Raw genomic sequence first — 18,142 nt, 5'->3', positions numbered from 1 at the left:
GGAAAGTCATTCTACTATTATACCTTGGTCAAATTTGTAGAACAGGATTTTTCTTGCTTTTAAAGAGAGATTTAAAATAGAAACCTTAAATATTTATGATCCTAATGAAGAAATACATTTTCTAGTTTACCAAGGGATTCACATTCTCTCCAATTAAGGACAATTGCTAACAGATATTCAACTGAAGTGTTTACCAAATCCTTCAGGTCCCTTTTTGAATCCTAGTTGACCGTATTCTTAGATCAAAGTAGAAAGAGTTTTTGTTCCATTTCTTAGAACATACGTTATGAATATAACGTTCTCCGTTGGTTGATGGACGTGGGCTCTAACAGGTTAGAATGCCTGTTTGAGCAGCTGTGACAGCACAGGCAAGAACATTGGTGGGGCAAGACCAACATGCTGCTCCACAAGCAGAAATCTAGGTCACAGTATTAACCATTTAATTAATTGTTCCTGCACTGTGATCTGTACCTGAGTTACCGAATGGCTGCACGTGTCATCATTCAGTAGAGTCATATGCTTCTTAATGAGCATTACTTTTTGTTTTTTCTCTGCTTGGAATAATTCTTTTTCACAGTAGAAGAAGTTCTTTGATGGCATTTTGCATCCTTGACCAGTTCTACAACTTAACTGGAAAACAAGACTTTGTTCTTTAAAATAATTCCTAACCTATCCAGATTCTCTACCCTGAGACAGTCAAACTGACTTACACTACCTCCTAGAGTCCTATTATTTCCTGTTGTCAATTTTTAATTTTTGTGTCTCGTTCATAATTATTTTAGCACCACTTTCATCAAGCTCTTGGTGCTTTTCGATCAGACTCTGATTCATTAGCTTTGGTGTTATTTAAATACTGGCTTATGCCCTGGATTAAATGGTGTTTCGTCACTACTTTTCCAGTGCTGACCTTTGACGCCTTTGGTTGCATTCCAGCTTCCCAGGCAGGACAAGACTATAAGAGAGTAAAAAAACGAAAAAGAAGCCAGGAATCTTTTATTCTTATTCTAATTTCTGCTGCTTCTAATTTTCAGTAAGAATTCCAAATTTTGTCATTTTTAATAGTTCAATATTGCTAGTAATATTCTTCAAGAATTCAAATTTATGGAAGCAACTGTAATTGCTCAAAAACCTAATGAGCAAAGCAGTCCTTAGAGCTGCAGTCACGCAGCAGTGGGAACGTCCTGCTCTCGTGTTAACAGACCTTCAACAGACTCAAGGGGAGTTGAGGTACGAAAGAGCTTTTGGGAAAAGAAAGGCATTGTGAGAATTTGACATAAAATATCATATTCAAAGACTCCGTATTTCTTTTTCAAGTATATATTTAGCATTTTCATGGAGAACGTTATTCCTAAAAGTTGCAGTTGATCAAGTGCTGCAAAAACTTTGTCATAATTTCCCAAGTAGCCAACTTTTTTAATGACTGAAGGTGTAAGTGAAGTTAGATTAACAAAAATTATCTGCAGGAACTTACACACCAAATAAAGCTATATTTAGCTACACAGAATGTTGAGCTGAAGTTTCAAAATACAAATTGGAATACTTTATCTGCTACTTACCTACTGCAGAATGTTTGGCATAAGGAAATTTTTAATCTTCTCTCAGTCTTAATTGCTCATCTGTTGCCAAAGCTGAAAGAAGATGGCCTCTCCAGTATTACTTTCCAAGTCCCTCAGCAGCACAACTAATGGGAGGAGTGTGAGAAACACGGCTTTTAGCATTCCAGCACCTTCCAAAGTGAAGGCAGGTGGAATGGAGGTCAAGGGAGCCAATGCAAAGTGCTAAACACAAGTTTAAAATATGGACTATACCTGTTCAGAAGAAAGGATCAATTTTTCCCACAGGCAGATTGTTAAACGCCTTATTAAAGTGGTAAAAGAAAAAAGAACAGACTGGGAATTTCTTGGTAAGTGGGATAGTTTCCATCTTTAGTGCTTAGCACTGAGCCATGTTGCTAAAAATATAGTAATAAAGTGATCATTTTATCTAATGGCTGATTTTTCAAATTTACTAAGTAACCAATATTTAAAAATATTTGTATGGTTCACAGTAATTTATATACAGTGAGATGTTTTGAAAAGATTTTGAAAACTTGTACAAATATTTGGGTGACTCGTTGAATTCTGGTCTAGTCTAGATTTAATTTTCCTTCAGTTTATTTTCACTATATATGACCAAAGATCTGAGTCTACCAAATTTTTTCGTACTTTGGTTCTACATATTGTAGAAATTTATTTATTATTTCCACAGATGTTTGTTGAGTAACTATTAAGTGCCAGACCTATTTTAGGTGTTTGAGATAAAACAGTGGACAGAATGAATTCCTTACTTCGTCGGCTTAGATTCTAGTGAAGGAGAAAGAAATTAACACACTAATGCATAAGCAAATAGTGTGTTTCATTAGGAGTTTATTGTACTGTGGAAAAATAAAACCTAGAAGATGGTAAAGAGGATCATCAGAGCTGGGGGCCGTCTGCAATTTAAATAGATGGTTAGGGTAGTCTTCATGGAACCATCACATTTGAATAAATATTTGAAGAGGATGAAGGATCATCCATGTGCGTATCTCCTTGAAGAAGTGTGTCTGATGGGTTCAGGGAATGGTAAGCTGGCCAGTGAGGTGGGAATCCAAAGAGTAGGAAGACATGCAGTCAGAGAGAGGGTGATGGGTGCAGATCACATAGGACCTTAAGGTTGCAGTAAGATTCATCTTTTATGAGAGTGAAATTTTTTCTGATTGCTTCGTTTTCTCTGTGAAGTAGAAAGTAAAGTCATTGGTTGGAACTGAGGAAAGAGAAGAAGGTACTAGGGTTTTAAAGACAGAGGGAGAGGTGAAAATAGTTCTTTAAGACCTACACTCCTTTATCACTAATAGTCTTAATAGCCCTGTAGTCACTTTGGGACAGTGAGAGAGTAATGGACTGCACACCTGCAGTGTGAAGATCTAGCAGCACCAAGGACTCCCTTGAGATCCAGGTTGTGAATTTAAAGAGAAACCAGGTAGAGTGGTCCCAAAATACCACGCACAGCATGAAATACAACTGGTTAAAAATTCACACAGTCCACTAGCATTTTCTGAAGGCAGGCAAATCTACAAAATCCTCCAGGACTAGGTTAAATTGCAGGAGCTGTGGCTTGGCTTATTACTTGAATGGAGCACTACCTTGTGGGAAGATCATGAAAGGGCCAAATTGATTGAAAGGTTGTAGAGCTACAGGAATTATCAGGAATAAGCAGGTTGTCCTAATCTGAGCAAAAGTGAGATTGTGTGGTTTGTTCCTCTACCTGTTTTGGAAATCGTCGTAGGAATTGGTCTTTATCTGAGCATTTGTCATAGCATTGGCTTAGCTTACTTGTCCAAAGGGGTGACAAATTTCCCACTTAAAGAAAAATACATTATCAACTCTCTTCAATAATAAGCTTTTCCTTTCCCTTCCAGGTTCAGAGTCTTTGCTTCTTTATTTTTCTCTGAAAATTCTGAACAGTGTTGGGGTTCAGTCAAAAGTACTGTAAATGGTAGATTTGGCACCTTCTGCAAACAGATTTCAAAACATCTTAAATCTGGCACCAAGGCAGATGTGAAATATTTTCCTGATTTTATCCTGAATATTTATTGCTAACTCTTCCAATAAATAGCAAGATTCTTCTTCTTTATTTCCCCTATAACTGTAAATGTGGTTCAAATCAGTTTTCATGGGATAGATTGTTAAAGTTACTTTTCTTACACTGTTTCATTTTCCACCTAGGCTATGTTACAAACCCAGGACCACAGGGTTGGCTCAGTTTGCCTCTACTCTTTGAATGACCATCTCCAATCTCAGAGGGCAGGACAGTTACAAATTGATAGATATCTGACAAAGCAGAATTATTATGGTATAGTGCTAGACTTTAAAATCTACTGGTTCTTTCCTTAAGATGAGGACATTTTTTTTTTTCTTCAAGATTGGCACCTAAGCTAACATCTGTTGCCAATCTTTTTTTTTTCCTTCTTCTCCCCAAGCCCCCCAGTACACAGTTGTATACTCTAGCCATAGGCCCCATTGGTTGTGCTATGTGGGACACCACCTCAACACGGCTTGATGAGCGGTACTGCATCTGTGCCCAGTATCCAAACCAGTGAAGCCCTGGGCCGCCGAAGCAGGGCATGTGAACTTAACCATTCGACCATGGGGCCAGCCATGAGGACATTTTTGGATACATTTCTGATGTTTCTCATAATGAATGAGGCTTTAAAAATTACAACACACTTAGCTTTTAGCCATTTTGGGGCTATTTTATAGAAGCCAAACTGAATAACTTTCAGGGGATTTAGGAGCAAGATTGTAACTATGTCAAGCAGACATTTAAATTTTGGTTTTTAATATTTGGCACATAGATGGGAAAGCATTAAAATGAAAATTCTCTGTGACAAAACTCACATTTTACAATAAGGAAAAATGAGTTAATGTTGACTTTTGCTGACATATAAATCATATTATTTGTATTTGCACATATATTCACCCCTTCTGTTGGTCTTCATTCCTTTCAGTGTATCCAGAATTCCATCTGGCATTATTTATCTTCTGACTGAAGGGCTTCCTTAACCTTTCTTGTACCGAAGTCTAGTTGTCAAATTCCTTGACTTTTATATATCTGGAAGTCATAACTTCATCTTTGTTTTTGAAAAATATTTTTGATGAGTTGAATTCTCAATGGACAATCTTTATTTGAGCAACTTAAAGATGTTGCTCCACTGTCTTCTGGTTTACATTGTTTCTGGTGAGAAGCCAGCTGTAATTTTTGTCTTTATTTCTCTGTAGATAAATTTCTGTTTCAGTTTGGCTGCTCTTAACATTTTCTCTTTATCACTTCCTTTGACCAATTTATTATGATGTATATTTTAGTATAATTTCTTCGATGATTTTTGTGCTTGAGGTTTGTTGGACTCTTGTTTCTGTGGATTTATAGTTTTCATTAAATTTGGAAAAGTTTGGCCATTAGTTCTTGAAATATCTCTTCTCCTAGCCTATTCTTTGAGGACTTCAATTACTCATATGTTAGGTTGTTTGAAGTTTTTCCACAGCCCACTGATACTTTGTGTATTTGTTTTCAGTCCATTTTTCTTAATTTTTCATTTTAGATAGTTTCTATTGCTGTATCTTCAAGTTACTAACCTTTTCTGCTACAGTGTCCAATCTGCTTCAATGTCTAATTTTCTGTTAACCTGCCATCCAGTATGTTTCTTTTTTCAGTTATTGTGTTTTTCATCACTAGAATTTCAACTTGAGTCTTTTTTTATACTTCCATCTCTCTGCTTACCATCAATCTTGTCTCTATTTTCTTGAAAATATTTAATATCGTTATAATAAATATTTTCATGTACCCACTTACTAATTTTGTAATCATTGTCAGTTTTTGTGTTGGTTTGAATTGATAATTTTTTCTGTCCATATTATGGGTTTGTATTCTTGCTTCTTTGCATATTGATAATTGTTGATTGGATTTAGATATTAACAATTTTACCTTAGTTGTTGGGTATTTCGCATTACTGTAATTATTCCTGAGCTTTGTTAGATGCGACTAGAGCAGTATTTAGTTTATGGTTAGCTTATGGTTAACTTTTCCTCACTACTGAGGCAATGCATTTCTGAATAATCTACATGGTGCCCTGTGAATTATGAAGTTTTCTTTTCTATTGGATGGGAAATCCAAGCTATTCCAGGTTCTGTGTGAGTTACAGGGGTTGCTTCCTCTAATGTCACTAATCCTGTCTGATATCTTAAAGATACTCACCATCCCAAAGATCTCAATTCTCCACAAGTTAACCTACACATTAAAGACTAACAAAGTAAAATTACTAATAATAAACTTTTAACTAGGTGAGTTCATTCATATTGAAATATAAATATGCAAGACAGGTAGGTAAATTTGACCAAAAACATGGAGGAAAGGGTTACCACTATTAAGATATGCACATGGCTACAATAATTACAAAAATCTGTTATTAGCAAGAGAATCGACATACTAGTGAAAATGAAAACAAACCTCTGATGTAAAACATAATAGGTACAAGACTTTGGAATAAGGTTAAGATGGTATCTCAAATTACTGAAAAAAATAAATTATTCAGAATATTGCTGGAAAAGTATTTTTTTTTATCATGATACATAAAAATAGACAAAAATTTAAATGGAAACTATTTGTCTATGCAGTTGAGCAAACTTTGGCAAAATTGTTCTACAACTTTACCATAGAGAAGGCTTTTCTAATAATGATGCAAAAGCAGTTGGAGCAAGAGGGTTTCATAACAAGATTAAACAGATGGGAAAGTTAAGGACTGAGGAGAAGTGAGAAGGAAAAAAGGACAGTAAGGTGATAATTTTCTTGAAATTATGGAGAAGAGATGGACCTGTGCTTTATATTTTGGGGACCTCTTCTAGTCATATGAATAACTGTGGAAAGACTTAAATGATCTGGGAAGACCAACCTCATGTTCTCAGAACTCAGCTTCCTAAGATCCAATCTAACTATTCGCAGATACCTTTTATACCTCAGGTTTGTCAAAACTTTAGGATTACGGGAAAGGGGCGTGATTGGAGAAGGGGGCGTATGTGGCAACTGCTGCACTAGGCTGGGATTCCAATAAACTTATTGGGTACAGGAGGCAGAGAAAGATTGCATTTGCAGAAATTCTGGGAATCTGAGCTTTTTTGCATGTTTTATATGTTGACATTCTATAAGCAAGTTTAGGTATACGTATGCACTTATTTTTACAAGAATAAAATCCTCCAATATTAATGACGGCCATTAAAGCTGTAGTATTAAATAGTTCAAAGACAATTAAGATATTTCAAATAATTAAATAGGAAAACAGATTAATAGCTAATGTAAATATTAAGAGAGTGTGTTGGCTACATACAATATTGGGAAGAATGTAGTAGCCTTTTTGAGCCAAGAAATGTTTTCAAAAATTTAGCTAATTTTAAATCAAGGAGAATAATAGTGGTTAGAACGTGTCAAAATTCTAATCTTATATGGGTATTACTTTTAGCATTTATAACATTAACAAAAATAACTTTGCAGAACTTTATTTTAAAATATTTAATTCATTTAGGTCAGTCATCTTTCAAGAAAAAGAACACTTTGGAAATTCTTCACACTGGATAAATTAAAAAAGAACAAAGTGGCCACTGTGCCATCTCTAAATATCAGCCGGAGGAAAATTCCAAAAATGTATAACAGAGTACAGTGGTAAATCATATTTGCAAAAAAAAATCAGACATAATAACACAAAGAGTACAAAGAAAAAATGTTAGAAAAAATAAGTTAGCTAAGGTCATTGATCAAGCTTACACCCAGGCAGCTGGTTTGTTTTGAGAACTTTGACAACTGGGATGGGAGCAGAAGTAGCCAAATATGTGTTGAAAATTATTTACTCCCATTCCAAAAACCCATAGGCCTTGAGATTTATTTGTTAGTACAATACCAAAGTGACCAACAGCAAACAAATGATGACTCCACATCTAAACAAAGGCCATTCCAATCGGAGAGCACATTTCCTTATGGATTCCTATGACCTAATGGGAGGAGCACTGATCTCATGTTCCCAGAGGCCCAAGTCCACACACAATGTGCTCCATGTGAGCTGATTCCAGATATCATCCATGATGAGTCAACTTTACTGTACACCACTGATATTACAGAGACCTCTTTACATACTCAGGTGTGCTGGCACCTTCCTCTGCTGCCACAGAGAAAGAATAGAGATCTTGGCAATTATTAGTTCTCAGTCTCATTCTGGTATGTGGGGACCATAGGTCAATTTCTACTATAGCATGCACTCCTGGAAATCAATCCAGAGAGATTATTTTGGAAATCTTTGTGGATACCAGAAGTGGTACCTAGAGCATCCACCATCCCCAAGTGATTTCGTAAAGAGCTTATTCTCCTTCCTTCCAAAGAATGTGCATTCTTAACTTGACTCAGTCTCCTACATTTTAACTTTTTTTCTCTTCTTCCTTCTTCGTTCCCTATCCTGAAAACTTTCTTCAACATCTCATTGAAGAAATTCCCCAAGAGCCCTTCCAATGGTCATTATTGTCTACAAACGCCCCAACCAAAAAAAATAAAAAATATTTTTAAAAGATAAATTTATTTTAGTAACTAAATATTACAGAATTAAATGTTACAATTTAAACATTACAGAATTGTATTAGCCCTATCAGATAATTTTATTAGTTTGAAGCAAGAAGAAAAACAATAGGATTCTATTCTTTATCAATGAGGTGTTAGATTGAAAAAATAAAGGAAGAAAAAAGCTGTGCAATTTGGGATCCTATTTGCTTGTTCCTGAAGTGATTTACTGTCAGTTTCAGCTGTTGCTGTCATGTCTGTGTTCACATTTTGGAAAAGAGGTTAATATTATAATTATTAATATTGTAAGAATGTCGATCCACTTAATGTTTCGTGTCCAAAAGAAAACCAAAATGAAGAAAATAAAACAAACGAGATATTCTCCCCAAGTGACATCTAGAATTTTCACCAGTATTTGAGACTAAATATTCATGTATTAGCTATGAACCTGAATATCGTGACTAATTTTTAATAGTATCATCATGCAGTTACGACATGGTGGTAACATATGCAGTCACATACCTGAGGGGCAGAGATGTCGGAAATTACCCTGATGTAGGCAGTTAGCTCTTCAGCCTTTCAAATGCTGAAGTCTAACCTGATAAATGATTGGGTTGAATACCAAGGCTGAAGCTGAGCTTCAGAGTATTCCTATTTAAAAGTCTTCTGCAAGTACTCAAATTGGACAAACAATTGTCTACACATTAAAAAGATACTCTTAGATGTCATGTATATAAACATTGGGAAACACCAGCCTTAAATGTGAAGACAATGCTGCCCCCTTGTTCTGAATGACAGGAAGGGGGAGAAGAGTGATCTCAGGAAGATGTTCTGTGCAAAGGCAGAGTGTTGGCATGAACTCATGGATTGAGGAGAAAGGAAAGAGGCCTCAGTTGCAGTTCTTGACCATGCAGGGTCCTGGAGACAGAGATATGTTCAAGGTGGCTGCTGTAATGTCTTCAGAGAATCTTTTATTATGTTGGGGGAATTGGGGTCTGCTAGTAAGAGCCATTTTCAGTAACTTAATAGTTGGATTCAGCTCTGAAGGTTCATGCCAAGAAAGCATTGGTTGCTAGAAGAAGTTATCACTGGGGAGTTGATAAACAAACGTGCCTGTTAGTGTGGAAATGGTTTTGGCCCCAAGCATTCTGAATAATTAAAGCATTGCGTCAGGCTTGGAGACTAAGAGACCATGTTAGAAGGAGATATCGACCACAGTTTGCCATATACCTCAGGGAATGCACTTTTTCTTTTCATACTTCATGAGCCAAAGGCAGGGGCTGGAGCCCCAGACATCTCTGCAAGGAAGGCTGATATGAAGAATACATGACTGTTATTGCCTCAGTATAGCTCATGATACCAAGAAATTACACCTTAAACACCTGGCACATGTGTTTAAAAGTCTATACATCAGCTAACAAGCTATATTAGATTTTTTTTAAGACTTTATTTTTTAGAACAATGTAAGGTTCCTGGCAAAATTGAGAGGAAGATACAGAGATTTCCCATTTACCACCTGACTCAACACATGCCTAGACTCCCTTATTTTCAACACGCCCTACCAGAGTGGTATATTTGTTACAATTGATGACCCTGCATTGACACATCATAATGACCCAAAGTCCATGGTTTACCTTAGAGTTCTCTCTTGGAGTTGTACGCTCTGTGGGTTTGGACAAATATATAATGACATGTACCCACCTGCAAGTTCATCTATTCATGGAGCTCTGTAACAATCAATAAGAGAGTAAAGATGACGCATCTCATTATCATTTTCCAAACAGAAGATTTCATTCTACTTGGACAGGCTTTTGAGCTCTGTTTATATTCTAGGGAACAAAGAACTTTATGATGTCATGCCATACTCCAAGATCCTTCGTTACCTTGCCACTCCTAACCTTTGTAAGTCATCTGCAATTAACATAGCTATGTAGGAGTACATGGAAATATTTTTATAAATATGCTTCTCATTAATAGAAGCATAATCATATACTTCAAATCTAACTTTCGAGATCACATATTTTAAATAATATTTAATAAATAAAGAGAAGTTTTTCTACTTCAAATAGACACCAGTCTATTTTAGTGTTCAAAGTTTTATTCTAAATACAACACAAAGTGGCTAAAAATGACTTTTTCTTTATTTCTTTTCTTTTCTTTTTTGGTGAGGAAGATTGGCCCTGAGCTAACATCTGTCACCAATCTTCCTCTTCTTGCTTGAGGAAGATTGTTGCTGAGCTAACCTCTGTGACAATCTTCCTCTGTTTCGTATGTAGGATGCTGCCATAGTATGGCTTAATGAGTAGGGTGTAGGTTCATCCCTGGGGTCCAAACGTTTGAACCCCATGCTGCCGAAGTGGAGCATGTGAACTTAATGACAATGTCAGCAGGCTGGCACAATGACATTTTTAAATTGACTTAAAAAAATATAAACCACTTGTGATAAATCTGTAGTTCCTTGGTAAGGGAATTTGCAGTCCACAGCATGAAACCTCTGGTTTCAAAACACCACGTTGCCTTCTCTGGTTGAATTTACATATAAATTACACGAGCTAGAAAAGTTTGTCTCCTAATGAACAGAGAGACAATTGAGGGAGCTAGGAGAAAGTAGAGAAGTTTCTTGCTGATCCACTTCCTCTTTTACTGAAGACACTGTTTTTTTCCTTCTTCCTGTTCTCTATCATCCTCCCTGCCATCCATTTGTGTTTTCCTCTTTTTCCCTGATTCCTTTGGTCAGCCTGACACACCTAATACCTCCAAACCTTTGTTTGCATTTGGTTACCGGGTATGAGGAGGGTTAACTTACTCTTCTATGGGCTAAATGGATGAACCAAAAGTTAAATTTGTTACAGCATCAAGGATGTTTCTGATCAGCGAAGCAGCAGAAACTTTAGGGAATACTACTCTCTAGGATGCTAATATTTCACATCATTATGACCTAAAATATTCCCTCAGGAATTCAGAAAGAGAATTTTTTCCAGTATTCTGTGAGATTGCTGCTTTCACAAAGGGATGGGAAGACTTGACATTAATTTAGAGTGTTCTAACAGGTAAGTGACAGATTATTTACATCTTATATTCAGAAAGGCATCCTTTCGGAATGTGGACATAATTTTAAAATATATTTCTGTATGTTTTGTGACTATATTGCTTCTACTTCCTCTGGGAAAGGAACAGAAAAATGAATGTTTTTTAAAGCTTACTGATAATATAATAAATAAATAGAATGAAATACAAGCTTTAGAATAAAACAATCTTTTGAACTCAACACATTTTATGAGTACCAGGTATGTGAAAAGTCATCATTGTTGTGTGTGGATACAAGGATGCATTTCATATCTTAAGGTTTATTATAGTTTCTTGAGATGGTAGAATGTAGAAAAGTTCATGAATGCTTTCAATGTAATGTAGCTGAGCAGAAAAGTCCTCACTATGGCTATTAAATGTTAGAGGAGATTATGACTGGTTAGAAATTAGAGCAAAGGTTAATAGAGGTAGTGACCCTGACATAGCTTCTGGAGAATGACAGCTTTTCCATCACCAAGTGGTAGCTTTAAATAGAATTTTGTATATTACAGTTTAGAATTATTACTCTCTGCATGTTCATAAAGTGATAGCATAGGAATATAATTTGCAGTTGATATGCATCTCAGATTCAGTTTGAAAAGTTGAATAACCACTCCTCATGGAAATTTCAGGGGAAAGGTGACAATGTGGAGGCTAAAAATCTATGTAATGAAGGTGAAAGGTAAAATGTGCCGTCTATGTGAGAGGGGAGTTTTTAATCATTCTTTAATTTGGGCTTTTGAGGGATAAAGAATCTTGGGACAACCTATTAATCTTTCCACAGAATATGGTAAATTTTGCATAGAAATAAAATGTAAGAATTCTTCCAGAGATAGAAGTTTGGTGTCAGGGAGGGTTGGGTAGTTAAGGAGAGAATCCTTACAGAAAGCAATGATTCTCACTGTGGCCTTTACAATAAAACAGATTTTCAGAATAGAGGAATCCACTTAACATTCTATTCCACCCTCATCTATTTTCCACCTTCTTCTGTCTGCTTTTCTTTCAGCTTTTCTCTGTTACCTCGCGACCCAGAACATTGCCTGCTTAGTATTATTTTGACAAATTTAGCCTTTATAAAGTTGGCTAATCTTGATTGATGTAAGTACCGTAGTTATTAGAAGGTGTGATATTTTACTAGTGTTGTTTTGTCTCCAGATCATTGCTACCCATTTGTGTCAGATTCCTTTGAAAACCTGTAGAAAAGTATTAACACATGTCTGGAAAAAAATGGAAATGTGGTCATCCACAAAAGTCATGCACAAAAACAGACATTAATATCAAGAGGATATGAACAATTTCAAGGCTCTCCTTGCACTGTTTAAGGTTAAGGATTCACATAAAAAAAGTCAAATGGTTAATATGATCATTTTTATGCATATCAGAGTCCCCAAATCTTACATGGCCATGTAGTGCTGTTCAGAGACTAAAACATCTTCTACTCCAGGTTATGGAGCCAATTTTCTAAGTTACTTTAAAAATTATCTCAATTTTTTATTTCTGACTTTGTAAACTGGGAAAATGTTTGCTTCTACCATACAGAATAGATAGAAGGCCACAGTATATTGATGATGTGAATGAATTTTATAATTATAATAGTACTGAAACAATCAGATAAATATCATATGTTAAGAGGTAATTGCGAAAATTCAATTTAAAAGCACTTAGCACTTACATTGTACAATGCATTGGGTTTTGAACTACGGAGAATGAAATCCTGAGACTGCATAATTTTCAAAGATTCTTATTCCAAGAAGGAAGGTGGGAGAAGAATACACATAATTGAGTTTACACAATAGTATGCAATATTATAAGAAAAGCTACAAATAAACCATTAGAGAAAAGGAGAGAGAACTTCCCTTATCACAAAGTAACCTCTGAAGGCTGCCAAAGAAATTTCTTGGAAGTGGGTCCTGAAGTTTCAAGACAGTTGAAGTAGTTAGAAATAAAATGACATTCTAGGAAGGAAGGAGACTATTGATGAAACTATTGGTTAAATATTTGATGAGAACTCACAATTATTAACAAGTTAATGAAAGCGTATGTATTTATGATTCTTAATTTATCTTAAAAACATATGTCCAAATGTGTAAATAAGCTTGTTCTATAAATGAACATTCTAATGGGATTGATAATGTACAAATTCAAAGCCATACACTTAAAGGAGTGGCCACAATCATGGACTTTATTTATTTGTTTGTTTATTTATTTTTGCTTAGGAAGATTCACCCTGAGCTATCACGTGTTGTCAATCTTTCTCTATTTTATATGTGAGCTACTGCCACAGCACAGCCACTGATAGACAAGTGGTGTAGGTTTGTGCCCGAGAACCAAACCTGGGCCACCGAAGTGGAGCACGGTGAACTAAATCACTAGGTCACCAGGGCTGGCCTTCATGGACGTTATTTTTAAGGACAAATATTTCATGAAGGATCACTCTTTCAAATGAATAATGAAAGAATGAGATTATTATATGAATTAAGATACCAAGACTCAGTTTCCTTATGGTTGAAGATCTTTGTCAAAGATTTCATAGTCCAAAGAGGATTTTTTTAAAAATCTGGAATCCCCAAATAAATTTATTCATTAATTTCCCAAGAGTAGATTTTATTGGAGGGTGATAAGGTATATTTCAAGTTTACTGAGGAGAAGAAAATTTACCAATGAAGAGGAAACAAATGCATAAAGGAAATTTTGTATCTATTTAGTCTATCATAGTCTGTGCATTGGTCACTTACAACTTTCAAGACGGTGCATTGAAGGTATGGATGGGATTGAGGAAGAACACAATGGGATAAGTAAGTCTTTCAAATTATATTTAAATACATCACATTTCAGTTTATATCTTTACTTGCATATAGTGTCCCTTTTGGCGTCATCTTGAAAAAGAAAGATCTAGGGAGAATGTTTTGTTCTTAGAAGTGAAGCCAGTGATAATATTCCTTTCCAAATCTGAAAAAAATAAATCTTCATAGGAAAGAAGTGAAATTTCAAAGTTGAATAATTGGTACTTTGCCAGAACAGAAAACAAATTAAATGAAATCAGTTACTGGCTATTCACTCTTCCTCTTGCCTAAAATTATATCTATCTTCCCTTCCCTTAATATCTACTTTGTTATGAGAATGTGGGGTTGTCAGCTACCTGGATAATACAAACTCTCCTGGGATTACAACCATGATCTGATCCTACACAAACTGCGTGGTGACATCTCCCCCGAATGACTTTAAATCTAAAATGCTTAAGCTAGACACTTGAATTGTGAAAACATGAATTCTTGAGTAATAATACTCCCCTTTCATTTATGTGTAACCTGGGGGACTTTGGGTCCTCTAAGGGTTTTTTTTTTTATAAAAATAGGAAAAAGAAAAAATAGAAATGAGGATATTTGAGATATTACCAACTATCAAAGAACATTCACTTTTCTACATTAGTATATGTCAAATACTAAACATCATAAGGGTGCCTCAAGGTAACAGCATATCATTTACAGCCTATAAGCGTTTCCTGTTTCTCTTTTCAAGATGTGATATCTGAGAGTGAGTGTGGATCATATTATATATTTATAAAAGTGAAGTGGAGTGTATTATGTATTTATAAAAATATGCATTTCTATAAATATGTATAATAAATATACAATGATAAATATATGTATGAAGAAGATTTTTTTTATAGGATGGGAGTTGGGTGTCATTTGACATTTAAATCATGAACTCCTAACAGCAGTGAAATATATCCAAATGCCAAGTGATACACCATCCAAACATGAACCCCAAATTTATTGAAAATGGAAAATAATTAAGTTAATAATAAAATTGAGCCATATGTCTTAACTATATTCATTGAATTAGGAAAATTAACAAAAATAATTTAAAAACCATAAGAGGCTGTATTAGAAGAGTGGTGTCAAAGAGTATAACATTCACAGGCTTATTTGAGACTGGTAATGAATCTATGAAGTGGTCATTACAAATTGTGGAACAAAATGTTGAAGTGACTTGTTATAAAACCACAGCTAAAATGTCCCTCATGAAGAATATTTATTTTTCTTAAAGTATTCCATAACATCACATACCACACCATGAAATAATTCCTTTATCTTTTGCAGATAAACCATTTCACACTCACTCCTCCTCATTCATGAAATCATGCAGCTGAATAATAATGTGACTGAGTTCATTCTGCTTGGCTTGGCACAGGATCCTGTTAGGAAGAAAATAGTGTTTGTCACATTCTTGTATTTCTATTTGGGGACATTACTGGGCAACTTGCTGATTATTGCTACCATCAAGACCAGCCAGGCACTTGGGGGTCCAATGTACTTCTTCCTTTTCCACTTATCCTTGTCTGATACCTTCCTCTCTACTTCTACAGCCCCTAGAATGATTGTGGATACTCTTTTGAGGAATACCACTATCTCTTTCAGTGAGTGCATAATCCAAGCCTTTACATTCCATTTCTTTGGCTGTCTGGAGATCTTCATCTTAATCATCATGGCCGTTGACCGCTATATGGCCATCTGTAAGCCTCTGCACTACATGAGGATCATGAGTCAACAGGTCTGTGGTGCATTGGTGGCTGTGGCCTGGGTGGGGTCCTGTGTGCATTCTTCAGCTCAGATTTTTCTGGCCTTGAGTTTACCCTTCTGTGGTCCCAATGTGATTGATCACTATCTATGTGACTTGCAGCCTTTGTTGAGACTTGCCTGTACAGACACCTACATGGTCAATCTGCTCTTGGTAACCAACAGTGGTGCTATTTGTACAGCGAGTTTTGTCATGTTGATGTTCTCCTATGTTATCATCTTGCATTCTCTGAGAAACCACAGTGCTGAAGGGAAGAGAAAAGCCCTCTCCACCTGCATTTCCCACATCATCGTGGTCATCTTGTTCTTTGGTCCTTGCATATTTATATACACACGCCCTGCAACCACCTTCTCCATGGATAAGATGACAGCTGTGTTTTATTAAATTGGAACACCTCTGCTCAACCCTCTGATTTATACGCTGAGGAATGCAGAAGTGAAAAATGCCATGAGGATGTTATGGAGCAAGAAGCTGATCTCAGATGACAAAAGACGAATGGAAGTTCCAAGTTTTTCTTCATTGTTTGGATTGATATAGAAGTTCATAAAGAATATTATCCTTTTATTGTGGAGTTAATATAATCTTAACTTGTGGCATAAGAATTAGTTCCTTTAGGAAAATAAGCAATGTGAACACACATACTGGTTAGTGTTGAGTCAATTTCATGTAGAAGAAGAGACAGCACCAGGTACAAACAGCCGTGTAAGCACATGTCTCACTCTGCCTCTCTTGCCTGCTAGTATCCCTGTGGTTTTGATCTAGTATTTTCTCTGCCCTTCTTCAAGTTGGAGATTAATAGATGAAGATGCTTCCCTAGAACTTTGCTCCATGGTATTTTTGGGAATGGTGGGGTTCTAGAATAGCAGGTAATAGCAGGTAATAACTATTAGAGGTAAAGTGGATACAATCATCATAAGGACAGCAAAACCAAAGTGTAATCAGGATGTCTATTCTTGTAGGACTCTATGACAACAGCAAATAGACGATGGTGCTTCTAGGGGCAAGATGGATGGAAAGCCAACTAGATGGATAAACATGCAACTAGGATATTGTGGCCCTTGTTTAATAATAGCAATAAAAGGAGCTGATGAGAACAGAAATGCCATTCACCACAATGGAAAGTTGTGTTCCCCGACTCAGGGCCCAAATTAAATGAATTTTCAAAACTCTACAATTAAATGGTGTGTCGAATCTCTTTGAGGAAGAATGCCTGCCATGAAAATATATAAATATCTCTTTGATCCTTCCCTGAAAGGACCTTTAGTGCCAGTATAACTTGTGTAATAGAGAAGAGGGGATGCCAAGACTTTTCAAGTATTATTAGACATGTGTTTGGAGCTAACAGTGATACCTAGAGATCCAAAATACTATTATAGATCTCTCATTAAGGAAAGAAGCCAAGTGATAGAGATGTGGCCAAAGTACATCTGACAGTCTGGCTAATGGAATAGTGGACTCCATGAAGTTTAGTTTCAGTTTAACTCAGATTATTTTCCCAGTATTTTAATGCACTCAGAAGTTGGCATAATCATTTTTGGTTTTTGTCCTTTGGAATAGTGCCCATGTAATAAGAAGGACCAAATGGAAGCTCCTGAAGCATTCCTCAATTTCCCAAAAGATAGTAAACCAGAAGCAATAATCAATCATGGAAGATATTGCAGAGATTAGCGCCACCATCAAAGAAGTGAATAATGCAGAGACAATAGTTTCTATCATATATCTCTTTTATTGATCTGCCCAATCCCTCAAAAGCACGAATGCACAGTCATGCATTGCTTAATGATGGGGAAACCTGAGAAATGCATCATTAGGTGATTCTATCATTGTGTGAACATCATAGAGTGTACTTACATGAATCTAGATCATATAGCCTACTACACATCCAGGCTTTATGGTACTAAGCTTATGGGACCACTGTTGTATATGGGCTGCATCATTGACTGAGACATTGTTATGTGGCACATGATTGTATTATAGTGAATGATGGAAGGAATCCAATTTTAGACCCTTAGATGGCTCTTTTACATTTGGTATGATCACAGAAATTTTGGCACTAAGTGAATGCATACTTCTTGATCCTCATAAATAAGAAAGATAAAATCAATTCAGTTTTACACAGCAAGTACAAAAGGTACTGAGTGACAGACGAGGATACAAAGAGATTTTCACCCTGAACTACCCTTTATTTATTAGATATTATAGTACTCAACAAGTCTTAAGTTTTGCAGGTTCCACAAGCCTAAGATGTTCAAAACTTGGCCTGGAAGTTCAGAAGGCAAATGGATGGATGGCAAAAGGATGACTACAACTCTCATATCACTCACCTCTGTTAAATCAATGCCCCTCTCTGAACTCTCAGCTATGGCTTCAAAGGGAGTACTCTATG

The 18,142-nt window shown here is 35.9% G+C and overlaps 2 long non-coding RNA genes and 1 pseudogene across 4 annotated transcripts in view; 2 read left to right on the top strand and 1 right to left on the bottom strand.

Moving 5' to 3' along the window:
• LOC111772304 (uncharacterized) overlaps positions 1–9,929 on the bottom strand; it is a 52,618-nt gene extending 42,689 nt beyond the window's left edge. The window contains exons 1-2 of one of the 2 annotated variants that reach the window (XR_011423636.1): positions 9,811–9,929; positions 1,557–1,681 (exon numbers count right to left, since the gene is read on the bottom strand). This is a non-coding gene — a long non-coding RNA (uncharacterized lncRNA). The remainder of the gene's footprint in view (positions 1–1,556; positions 1,682–9,810) is intronic. The other variant, XR_011423635.1, reaches the window with a different exon arrangement.
• LOC138916397 (uncharacterized) lies at positions 9,821–16,927 on the top strand. 2 transcript variants are annotated; one of them, XR_011423637.1, is made up of 3 exons: positions 9,821–10,011; positions 11,065–11,159; positions 16,716–16,927. It is a non-coding gene; the product is annotated as an uncharacterized lncRNA (long non-coding RNA). The 2 variants fall into 2 exon arrangements; XR_011423638.1 differs by lacking the exon at positions 16,716–16,927 and adding an exon at positions 12,182–12,274.
• Positions 15,319–16,278, top strand: OR4C252P (olfactory receptor family 4 subfamily C member 252, pseudogene; annotated as a pseudogene).
• Positions 16,928–18,142: the final 1,215 nt, after the last annotated feature.

This window comes from Equus caballus, chromosome 12 (genome assembly GCF_041296265.1).
Source record: "Equus caballus isolate H_3958 breed thoroughbred chromosome 12, TB-T2T, whole genome shotgun sequence".
NCBI classification, from domain to species: domain Eukaryota; kingdom Metazoa; phylum Chordata; class Mammalia; order Perissodactyla; family Equidae; genus Equus; species Equus caballus.
This window is presented reverse-complemented; position numbering and strand designations above follow the sequence as displayed.